Raw genomic sequence first — 11500 nt, 5'->3', positions numbered from 1 at the left:
GTGCGGGCGAACAGGTGCGGCGCACCTGAGTATATATACGGAGGGCGTCGGGGACGCGCCCCCGCGGGCACCCGGAGCGCAGGAGCTTGGGCGGGACCAGAGGGGCAGGCGAGAGTGACCTGACGTCACCGAAGGGACACTCACCTGAACCGGAAGTCTTGGCCCCTACCCCTCCTTGTCCAGGTGAAGAGGAAGAAACCCGAGCTCCAGGGTCACGCCCCTTCGTTTGCCTGGCTCTAACCGTTGATGGGAATAGGCGATCGCTTCTCAGAAGTCCCTGGGGTCCGAGTCTGCCCTGCAGACTCTAGGTGGCCCCTTTCTCTCTTTTCCGTACAGGTGCTCCGGGGTCGCTGTGGAGCCAGTGCCCGCAGACGCCCCTGGGAAGGCTCCCCGCCACCCTTCCACGGCAGGCTCAGGCGCTGCTATTTGACTTTCGCCTCCACTCTTTGGTCATTTGTCTTTAGTCTCCTACCATGGCCTGTCTCATCTTCAGAGGCCCTAACCCATTACAGTAAAATCACCCGTGCTGCGCCCTTCTAGGAATTTCTGCACCCAGACACACAGTCTAGCAACCTTCCGCTTCACTGCTCAAGCCTCCACGGCAGCCCTCCACAAAGCATGGCTCTCCAAAGCCCCCACATGCCTGGTCCCTAGACCCACTGGTATATGTACTAGCACCTGAGCCTGTCAGCGCCTCCTCTAATAGACAGGCTCCTTCTACCTGAAGGAGCTATCCGAGGGTGAGGAGAGGGGTAAGACCTAGGTCAGAGAGTCTGCCATGCCACACCCAACATTTCCTTCCCCCGGTTGTCATTTCAGCTTATCTTCCATTTTCCTCACCTCCTCCCCCAGCCACAAACTTTCTCTTTCCTTCATTCTGAGCTTCCAGGGACCTATTTGTGTGCCCTTTCACGTCCCCTCCGACCCACTTTAGCATCTGACTCCCCAGGGTGGCCTTTAATTCATCCCTTGAAAACCCTAGCTCAGCCCTACATTCCTTCCTACTTTTCCAAAACTCACCCCATCCTTCCTCCCAACGTGTCTCCCAAGGTTCTCATTCCTCCCGTTGATCTTTCTCCTTTTCCTGCCTTCTGCCTTTTTATTTCCTCCCCCACTTTCAGACTACGGTTGCTCCTTCCAGACCCTTGGAGCCCAGTAGCACAATGTGTCCCTCACTGCCTCCCCTAACCCGTTTCTTTCAGTCTATCTCTCCTACAACTTCCTTCCTCCTTCCACCTCCCAGGTCTTTCTTCTCTTGCTAGATTTTTTTTTTAATTTACTTTTTTTTTTTTTTGGTTCTTTTTTTCGGAGCTGGGGACCGAACCCAGGGCCTTGCGCTTCCTAGGTAAGCGCTCTACCACTGAACTAAATCCCCAGCCCCTAACTAAATCCCCAGCCCCTTTAATTTACTTGTATGTGCATTGTTTTTTTGTTTACACGTGTTATGTTTTTGTGAGGCTGTCAGGCCCTTGTGACAGATGTGAGCTGCAGTGTGGGTCCTAGGATTTGTACCTGGGTCCTCTGGAAGAGCAGTACTCTTAACCACTGAGCCATCTCTCCAGACCCCTCTCTTGATAGTTCTTCCCCTCACACATTTCTCTGTAAGTTCTCCATTTATCCAGTAAACATCTTTAAATGTCCTTCTCGTTCAGCCGATAATTAACCTGTTTTTGTATAGAATGAAGAATTAACCTGCTTTTGTTTAGAATACAGAACTTCGTGAACTCTGTTATTTGCGTCTATTTTTGACTTTTTGGATTTTTGTTTTGTGGGATGGTTTGTTTTGGTTTTCGTTGGTTTGTTGGTTGGTTTTTTGGTGAGTGGGTTGGTATTTTTGAGACAGAATCTCACCTTGTAGCTCTGTCTAGTTCAAACTCACTGTGTAGACCTGGACTTCCCAAGAGGACCACCGGGGCCTCCCCGCCCATTGCCGGGTATAGATGTCAACTTCTATACACAGCTGGGTTTTTGCTTTTGTTTTTTTGTTTGTTTGTTTGGTTGGTTGGTTGGTTGGGTGGTTGGGTTTTTTGTTTTGTTTTTTTTTAAAGTTTTTTATATTTATTGTATTTATATGAGTACACTGTAGCTGTCTTCAGACACACCAGAAGAGGGAATCGGATCCCATTACAGATGGTTGTGAACCACCATGTGGTTGCTGGGATTTGAACTCAGGACGTCTGGAAGAACAGTCAGTGTTCTTAACCACTGAGCCATCTCTCCAGCCCTTTGCTTTGTTTTAAGGTGGTTTCCTGGTTGGATGTGGTTGCTGCATGCTTTTGGAAGACGGCAGAGGCAGAAAAATAGATAGTTTAAAGCCAGCCTTCCAGAAGGGTGTGCCTTCCAGCTCTGAAAGTCTGTGTTTCTCATTCTCCTCTTGTTTGCATATTCAGGAATCACCGTCACTACCACATGCCTAGCTACTATCTAGTTGTCACCTGGAGACAACTGCCTCCAAACCAGTCTGCTCCTAGCCTTTCCTAAACTCACTCCCCAGAGTACTTCCTTTCTGTATACTTAAACCTTGCGTTCTTTTTAAAAAGTCCCTCAGTGAGGGGCTTGGGAGACAGCTCAACAATTAAGAGCACTTTCTGTTCTTGCAGAGGATCAGTGTTCTGTCATCCACATCCACATGATGACTCAACCTTCTGTAATTCCAGTACTAGGCGATCCGATGCCTCTTGTGTTGTTGTTGTTGTTTCTGTTGTTGTTGTTGTTGTTATTTACTAATGTTTTACTTATTTCATTTTTTGAGACAAAGTCTCTCTTAGTGGCCCTGGCTGTTCTGACACTTGCTATGTAGACCAGACTGCCTTGAACTCACAGGGATCCTCCTGCCTCTGCCAATGGACTACTAGGATTAAAGGAGCTGGAGCGTGGCAGGCAGTGGTGGCACATGACTTTCTTCCCAGTACGAGGGAGGCAGAGGTAGTTGGATCTCTGAGTTAGAGGCTGGGCTGGACTGGTCCTCAGAGTGAGTTCCGGGACAGCCAGGGCTATAAAGTGAAGCCCTTGGGGGAGGGGGTGGAGCAGGAGCATGAGTCACCATGCCCAGTTCCAATATCTCTTCTAACCTGATCTGGCTTTTGCATGCACTCGGACACAGACATACATACATATACATAAAAGTAAATAAATATTAAGAGTAAAATAAAAAATCATTCCATGGCACTTTTTCTTTTCCTCTGTTGCTGTGGATTGAACTCAAGAGCCTCACACCAGTGCTGGTGCCACCGAGCTACACCTAAGTATCACTCTAGATTACTGACCTACGTACCTGCCTTGTCTCTCAACTGTCCCCCAAACATACTATGCATGTTCTAAACCTCCGTCCACCACGACCCCCCATAAAGCACCTTTCTGTTCTCTATGCTTGAGTGCTTTAATCCATTCACCCCACCCACCTTCCTCTGCCCAGCTAAGAAATTCGTCCTTTGTGGCTCTAGTAGGAAGCCCGACCTGACTGCCCCACCCACGCTGAGTCAGGTCATCTCTCATGGTTACTTGTACTTTCCTTTCAAGGTTCTTCTCATAGTCTGAAACTTTATTTGTGTACTTATGGATTAAGTATCAATTTCCCTGCTGCCCAGTAAAGTATAGAGGTGTCTAGATTTTGAATTCCGAGAAAAAACAACAACAGTTCCTCTACTGTCCCACTAGCATTTCCTGAATGCCTATAAATGTCCTGCGATGAACCCTAGGGATACACTGGTAGACAAGACAGATAAGGACACTGCTACTCCTCTGGGTTGTTTTCTGTAAGGAGGAAGCGGGGCAATAAAGACATAAAACTCTGGTTGTTTTGAAGGTAATGAGGCAGAGTAATGTAAAAGGCTGGGTCCAATCTCAAGCGAGATCAGGGCGACTTTCTGAGCAAGTGACTTAAATAATGAGTCAGTCGGGAGAGAACCACGCTATGAGCAAAAGAAGAGTGAGAGCAAAGGCCCTGCACTGCCTGCCCCTTTGGAACTTAGTCACTGATTTGAAGCAGGATTATGACTTTTGCTTTGTTTTGTTTTGTTTTTTGAGGCAAGGTCTTGTTTCATGGGCCACGGTGGTCTGGACTTCATGACCCTCCTTACTTCTTTTTCCCAAGTGCTGGAATTCCAAGCGTGGACCACCACGCCTGGCTTTTTTGGTAGAGGTTCTGAGACAGGATCTGCTAATGTAACCCTGACTGGCCAGGAACTCACTGTGGAGAGTAAGATGGTCCCAAACTTGCAATGACACTCTTGCCTCCTGTCTTTCTGATTGCAGGCTCATGCCACCGGGCGAAAGGAGCAATGTTGGCAGTGCTGACACTTGGTGCTGGAAAGTCTGTGCTGTGTGGTGGGTCGTATGGTGTATTTAACCCTGAGACCTATTGATGTTAGTAGAGATTAGATGTCACCAGACCCCTGTGCCACACCTTGGTATGACACTAAGCTGGGAGTGGTCACTGGGGCCATTAGCCTTCAGTCTCGGGAGGCAGAGGTGCTGTCATGGAACATTCCAACCATCTACCCATTGCAGTCTTGTTTCCTTGTTAATGTTTTCATTTTATGTGTGTGGGCATCTGGCCTTGCGTGTATGTCTGTGCACAACATGCATGCAGCGCCCTTAGAGGCCAGAAGAGGATGTCAGATCCCTGGGACTGGAGTTACAGACAGTTGTGAGTCACCACAGAGTGCTGGGATTCTGACCCAGACCCTCCAGAAGAGCACAGATGCTCTTTTTTTTTTCGGAGCTGGGGACCGAACCCAGGGCCTTGTGCTTGCTAGGCAAGCGCTCTACCAGGACTCAAACTTGTCCTGCCTCTGCCTCTAAGTGCTGGGGTTAAAGGTATGTGCCACCAGCAACTCTATTTATTTATTTATTTATTTATTTATTTATTTATTTATTTATTTATTTATTTATACTTTGTAGTCCTGGATGGTCTGGAATTTGCAATGTAGATCAGACTGTCCTTGAACTCACAGATTTCCTCCTTGACTGCATCTCTGGCTTCCCTATTGGTTTTTCTAAAGTTTTTAGTTTGTTGGGGTTTTGTTTTGTTTGTTTGTTTTTGCCTTCTCTCTGTCCCTATAACACACTATGCATGCTGTGTCCCATTCAAGTACCTCTCTGTTCTCATGGATATTCTAATCCGTTTATCCCACTCACTTTCCTGTATCCAACTAACAAACGCAGTGGCTTAAGCTCACCAGCAAGCATCATTGTCGATCTCCCCCCCACTCCCCCCTCTCTCTCATATATTTGAAGTAAATCATTGAATACAAGAACACAAGAACTCAGAGCTGGAGAGGTGGCACAGTGATTAAGAGCTCTAGGGGGGCTGGAGAGATGGCTCAGTGGTTAAGAACACTGACTGCTCGGGCTGGAGAGATGGCTCAGCGGTTAAGAGCACCCGACTGCTCTTCCAGAGGTCCTGAGTTCAATTCCCAGCAACCACATGGTGGCTCACAACCATCTGTAAAGAGTTCTGATGCCCTCTTCTGGTGTATCTGAAGACAGCTACAGTGTACTTATATATAATAAATAAATAAATCTTTAAAAAAAAAAAAAAAAAGAACACTGACTGCTCTTCCAGAGGTCCTGAGTTCAAATCCCAGCAACCACATGGTGGCTCACAACCATCTGTAATGAGATCAGATGCCCTCTTCTGGTGTGTCAGCGATAGTGTGTTCATATACATAAAATAAATAAATAAATAAATAAATAAATAAATAAATCTTTAAAAAAAAAAAAAAGAGCTCTAGGGGCTCACAGAGACTGAACTGGCGATCATAAAACCTGCATAAGTCCGCACTAGGTCCTCTGCACGTATGTGGTGGTTGTTTAGCTTGGGGATTTTCTGGGACTCCCAATAGTGGAACTGGACCCCTTTGTCTGCTCTTAGGGCACTTTTCCTCCTACTAGGCTGCCTCACCGGCCTTAGTATAAGTGTTTGTAAGGAGTCTTATTTCACCTTGTTATGACAGGTTTGGTTGATACTCCTGGGAGACCAGCTCTGAAGGAAAACAGTGGCAGAAGGGAGGTGGAACTGGGAGGAGTGGAGGGAGAGGAGGCTGCTGTTAGGAGGAATTGTATGAAACTAGAAAGATTAAAAAGGAAGAAGAGGGGCTGGGGATTTAGCTCAGTGGTAGAGCGCTTACCTAGGAAGCGCAAGGCCCTGGGTTCGGTCCCCAGCTCCGAAAAAAAAAAAGAACCAAAAAAAAAAAAAAAAAAAAAAAAGAACTAAAAAGGAAGAAGATAAAACTCTGAAGGCGGGGTTGGGGATTTAGCTCAGTGGTAGAGCCCTTGCCTAGGAAGTGCAAGGCCCTGGGTTCGATCCCCAGCTCCGGAAAAAAAAGAACCAAAAAAAAAAAAAAAAAAAAACTCTGAAGGCAGTGGGGCATGTCTTTTTTTTTTTTTTTTAGATTTATTTATTTATTATATATGAGTACACTGTAGCTGTCTTCAGACACACCAGAAGAGGGCATCAGTTCTCATTACAGATGGTTGTGAGCCACCATGTGGTTGCTGGGATTTGAACTCAGGACCTCTGGAAGAGCAGTCAGTGCTCTTAACCACTGAGCCATCTCTCCAGCCCGGGGCATGTCTTTAATCCAAGCACTGAGGATGCACAGTCAGGCAGACCTCTGTGAGTTTGAGGCCATCGTTGAACCAACAGGTACATTCAGCAAGGTAGCTATACAAGATTAACCTACCAAAACCAAAAATAAGCCACTAGTATTTTATTGAACAGCTCTTGGGTTTTATTTATTTTATATGTATTAGTATCTTGTATGTATGTGCATATGCATGTATGTATGTATGTTTGTATGTATGTATGTATGTATGTATGTATGTATGTATGTATGTATGTATGTACTGTGTGCTTGTCTTATGCTCAAAGAGGTCAGAAGAGGGCATCAGATCCTCTGGAGCCAGAATCACATATATTTGTGAGCCGCCGTGTGGGTGTTAGGAACAAAGCCCAGGCCCTCTGCGAGAACAGCAAGCGCCCTTCTGCTGAGCAGCCGCTCCCACCCTATGCTTCGGTGGCAAGACGCTTCCGGGGTTTTGTTTTGTTTGGTTGGTTGATTTTTGGTTTCTGGTTTTTTGAGACAGGGTTTCTCCCTGTAGCTGTGGTTATCCTGAAACTTTCTCTGTAGACCAGGCTGGTCTGGAACTCAGAGATCTGCTTGCCACTGCCTCCAGAATGCTAGAATTAAGACCCCTGGGAGGTGGAGGGTCTTACTAGTTGGTCCAGCTTGGAACTCACGGTCTCTCAAATGCTGGAATTACAACACAACACCCATCAAAACTAGCTCTAACTCACTTTGTAGCCAAAAATGGTCTTGAATTCCTCATCTTCCTGCACCTACCTGCTTAGTGCTGACATTTCAGGGTAGGCCACCACATTCAGCTCTATGTGGTACTGGGGAATCAAACCCAGAGTGTCAGGAATGATGTATGGTATGATAGCTCTGCCATACTATACACCAGCCCCTTAGTGTGTGTGTGTGTGTGCGCGTGCGTGCGTGCATGCGTGCGTGCGTGCGTGTGTCTGTGATGGTTAATTTGTGGGGTTTGTTCATTTGACTAGGTGATGACTGATTGGATGTTTTCGCCGAACTTGACATAACTAGAGTTATCTGGGAAAGGTGAATCTTAACTAAGGGGCTGCCTCCATCAGATTGCCCATAGGAGAGTCTGTTGGGTGGGGGTGGAGGTGGGGGTGGGGGTGGGGGTGGGGGTGGGGGTGGGGGTGGGGGTGGGGGTGGGGGCGTTTTCTCCGTTAGTAATTGGTTTAGGAAGGCCCAGCCTACTGTGAACAGGACCACACCTAGGCATCAAGTCCTGGGTGTTGGGGTAAAATCTCCAACCCAAATAAGCCCGTGCCAAGAAAACACAACTCAATTACTATGAACACAAGCTGCACGCCTAGACTGGGCAGATTCATCACTGCACTACTCTACTGCCCAGTGAGGAGACCCCTTAGAACTTGCGGTTTCTCCAGGTCTTGTGCCCCATGTTCCTTCCACCTCCTCTTCCTCTGAAGTCCCTTTCTCTCTCTCCTCCTTCATTCTCCTTAAACTAAAACGTTTCAACTCCACCTTCCCTTCCCCTGCCCAATCACAGGCTCTAGCCTTTATTTTACAAGTTAAAGTTGGGGAGAAGTTTCAGAGAAAGTCACCAGAGTAGCGATTCCTAGGCAGCCCCTCCTGCTGCTGGAATTAGCATCAAAATACAAAGAGCCCCAGGGCAATCCACACCTGAAAGAAAGCAAGCTAAACAAGTCAAAAGGCAGGCCAATAAGCAGCAGTTCTCCTTGTCTGTCCTGGTGGCTATCAATGGACTGTGATCCATAAGCCAAATAAACTCCTTAATCCCTTAAATTGTTCTGTTAGAGTTAATATAACACCTGAGAGACAGACTAGAACAGTTTGAGTTTGGTTTGGGTTTTGGTGTTTTGTTGCAAGACAGCTTCCCACACTGTAGCTCAGACTAACCTAGAACTATGTAACCTAGGCTAGCTTCAAACTCTCAATGATCCTCCTGCCTCAGCCTCCCAAACTCTCAGATTACAACCAAGGGCCACCATGCAGATTCAGAGCCAGTCTCTGGTATTTAGTGAATGAAAGACCAGCATGCGCTACAGAGTAACAACACCCTGCTTCAAGAAAAACAAAGGCTTCAGTTTTAGCTCACTGGCAGAACACCTGCCTGATGTGTGCAAGGTTTTATCCCTAACTCTAAACCCTAAAAGGATGTTCTATATCATTACTAATATGAGAAAACTCTAAGAAAATACCACTTTCTCCCTATTGTGCGGGGGGGGGGGGGGAGGGATCTCCTCCTCCTCCTCCTCCTCCTCCCCCTCCTCCTCCTCCTCCTCCTCCTCCCCCTCCTCCTCATCCTCCTCCTCCCCCTCCTCCTCATCCTCCTCCCCCTCCTCCCCCTCCCCCTCCTCCTCCTCCTCCTCCTCCTCCTCCTCCTCCTCCTCCTCCTCCTCCTCCTCCTCCTCCTCCTCCTCCTCCTCTTCTTCTTCTTCTTCTTCTTCTTCTTCTTCTTCTTCTTCTTCTTCTTCTTCTTCTTCTTCTTTCAAGACCAGATTTCTCTCTGTATAGCCCTGGCTGTCCTGGAACTCATTCTGTAGACAAGATTGGCCTCAAACTCACAGCAATCAGCATGCCTCTGCCTCCCGGGTGCTGGGATTAAAGGTGTACACAACCATGCTTGACTTTTACTGTATTTCTAATAATTAGAAATATGGGGGGGGGGTTGGGGATTTAGCTCAGTGGTAGAGCATTTGCCTAGCAAGCGCAAGGCCCTGGGTTCGGTCCCCAGTTCTGAAAAAAGGAAAAAAAAAAAAAAGAAATATGGGGGCTGGAGAGATGGCTCAGCAGTTAAGAGCACTGATTGCTCTTCCAGAGGTCCTGAGTTCAAATCCCAGCAACCACATGGTGGCTCACAACCATCTGTAATAAGATCTGATGCCCTCTTCTAGTGTGTCTGAAGACAGCTATAGTGTACTTATATATAATAAATGAATAAATCTTTAAAAAAAGAAATATGGACAACGTCTCATTCATTTAATGAACACTTATGAAGTCCATTTCAACTAAAGCCTATAGAAGTTTGACCACATACCATCAGTAAGGGCGTGGAGAAACTGAAATTCACAATTGCTGATAGGAATGGGAGTGGTCCAGTTGCTTTGGAAAGGTTGGGAAGTTTCCTAGCATGAAACTTACGCCTGTCATATAACTCAGGTTTTCTCTGAGGAAATGAAAGCACATGTTTGCACAAATACTTCTTCAGAGATGCTCCTAGCAACTGTACCTGTAATAAGTCCAACAAGTGACCGGAATACGGAACTGCACTATATCCTATGTTGGAATACTATGTATGGGCGGGCAAGATGACTTAGTGGGTACAGGCACTGCTTTGAAGCCTGATAACCCGAGTTTGAGCCCCAGTTGATAAAACTAACCTGCACAAGTTGCCCTTTGACCTCCACATGGTGCTCTATGGCAGGCTCATATAGGTATGAAGAATCATGGAAGTAAATAAATGTAGTAAAAAAAATACTGCACAGCAATAAGAAAGAATCAAGTCAAGCAGGTGTGGTGACAGATGTCTATAACGGCATTTGGGAAGTAGGGCAGGATATCAGAAGTTCAAGATTAGACTCAGCTACATAGCAAACTCAAGATCAGCCTGGACTACTTGACACCATCTCAAAGGCAAACAGAAAAAAATTGTGTGTGTGATATATTGAGAGATAGATGGGGGGAGAGGGGTGTCAGGCAGTGGAGTGATGGCCCATACCTTTAAATCCCAGTACCTGGGAGGCAGAGGCAGGTGAATCTCTGAGTTCAAGGCCAGCCTGGTCTACAGAGTGAGTTCCAGAACAGCTAGGGCTGCACAGGAAAACATTGTCTCAAAGGAAAGGAAAGGAAAGGAAAGGAAAGGAAAGGAAAGGAAAGGAAAGGAAAGGAAAGGGAGAGAGAGAGGAAGAGAGAGAGAAAGAGAGAAAGAGGAAGAGAGAAAGAAAAAGAGAGAAAGAGGGTTGGGGATTTAGCTCAGTGGTAGAGCACTTGCCTAGCAAGCGCAAGGCCCTGGGTTCAGTCCCCAGCTCCTAAAAAAAAAAAAAAAAAAAAAAAAAAAAAAAAAAAAAAAAAGAAAAGAAAAGAAAAAGAAAGAGAGACAGAGAGAGACAGAGAGAAAGAGAGAAGAGAGAAAGAGAGAGAAAGGAGGACTGTTCTTGCCAAAGTGCCCGGCACACATATCAGATGGGCTCACATCTGTCTGTAACCCCAGTTTCAGGGGATCCCCTGCCCTCTTCTGGTCTCTTCTGGAACTAGGTACACACATGGTGCACAAAATGCCTATAAACATAAAATGAACTTTTATATGAGGCTAGAAGGGTGATAGATGGGTTCGTTGCCTTGATTGTGAGGCTGGTCACAGGTGTCTAGTTATGTCAGAGCCTCACACTGTACACTCTATGAGATGGATTGGACCCTTGCCGTTGGCGCTGAACACTCTGAACAGTTACCGCTCACCTTCCTTAGGGCCTGGGATGCACTTACTATTATTACCTCTCTTCTCGTTTTACCAACGAGGTAAATAAAGCACAAAGAGCTAAGGTCACTTTCCAAAGGGCACCAAGTTAGTAAGTAATTCAGCTGGGGCTCAGCTCAGGCAGTCGTCTGAGCCACCACTGGGTGATACTGAAGGACAGGACAGTGGTGCCAGAGCCATCCCACACTGCTGAGAGACACGGACAGCCTCTCTGGAGACAGCTGGCAGTACAGTATGGAGCCAAACTAGGCAGGACACCCTGTGACTCAGCCGCTCTGCTTCTACAGGTAGATATAAATATAGACCGAGTCACAGCCATGCCATTGACAAGTCTCCCAAAGAAACTGATCATAAGATACTCATTGTCCCATTATTATTTGTTGTGGCTGGAAGTCACAGGGACATAGGAGACCACTCACGGATCCTAAGCAGGTACAATAAGAGGGTC

The sequence above is a fragment of the Rattus norvegicus genome, chromosome 10 (genome assembly GCF_036323735.1).
Source record: "Rattus norvegicus strain BN/NHsdMcwi chromosome 10, GRCr8, whole genome shotgun sequence".
NCBI lineage: Eukaryota > Metazoa > Chordata > Mammalia > Rodentia > Muridae > Rattus > Rattus norvegicus.
The sequence above is the reverse complement of the archived record's forward strand: the minus strand, read 5'-3'. Positions refer to the sequence as shown.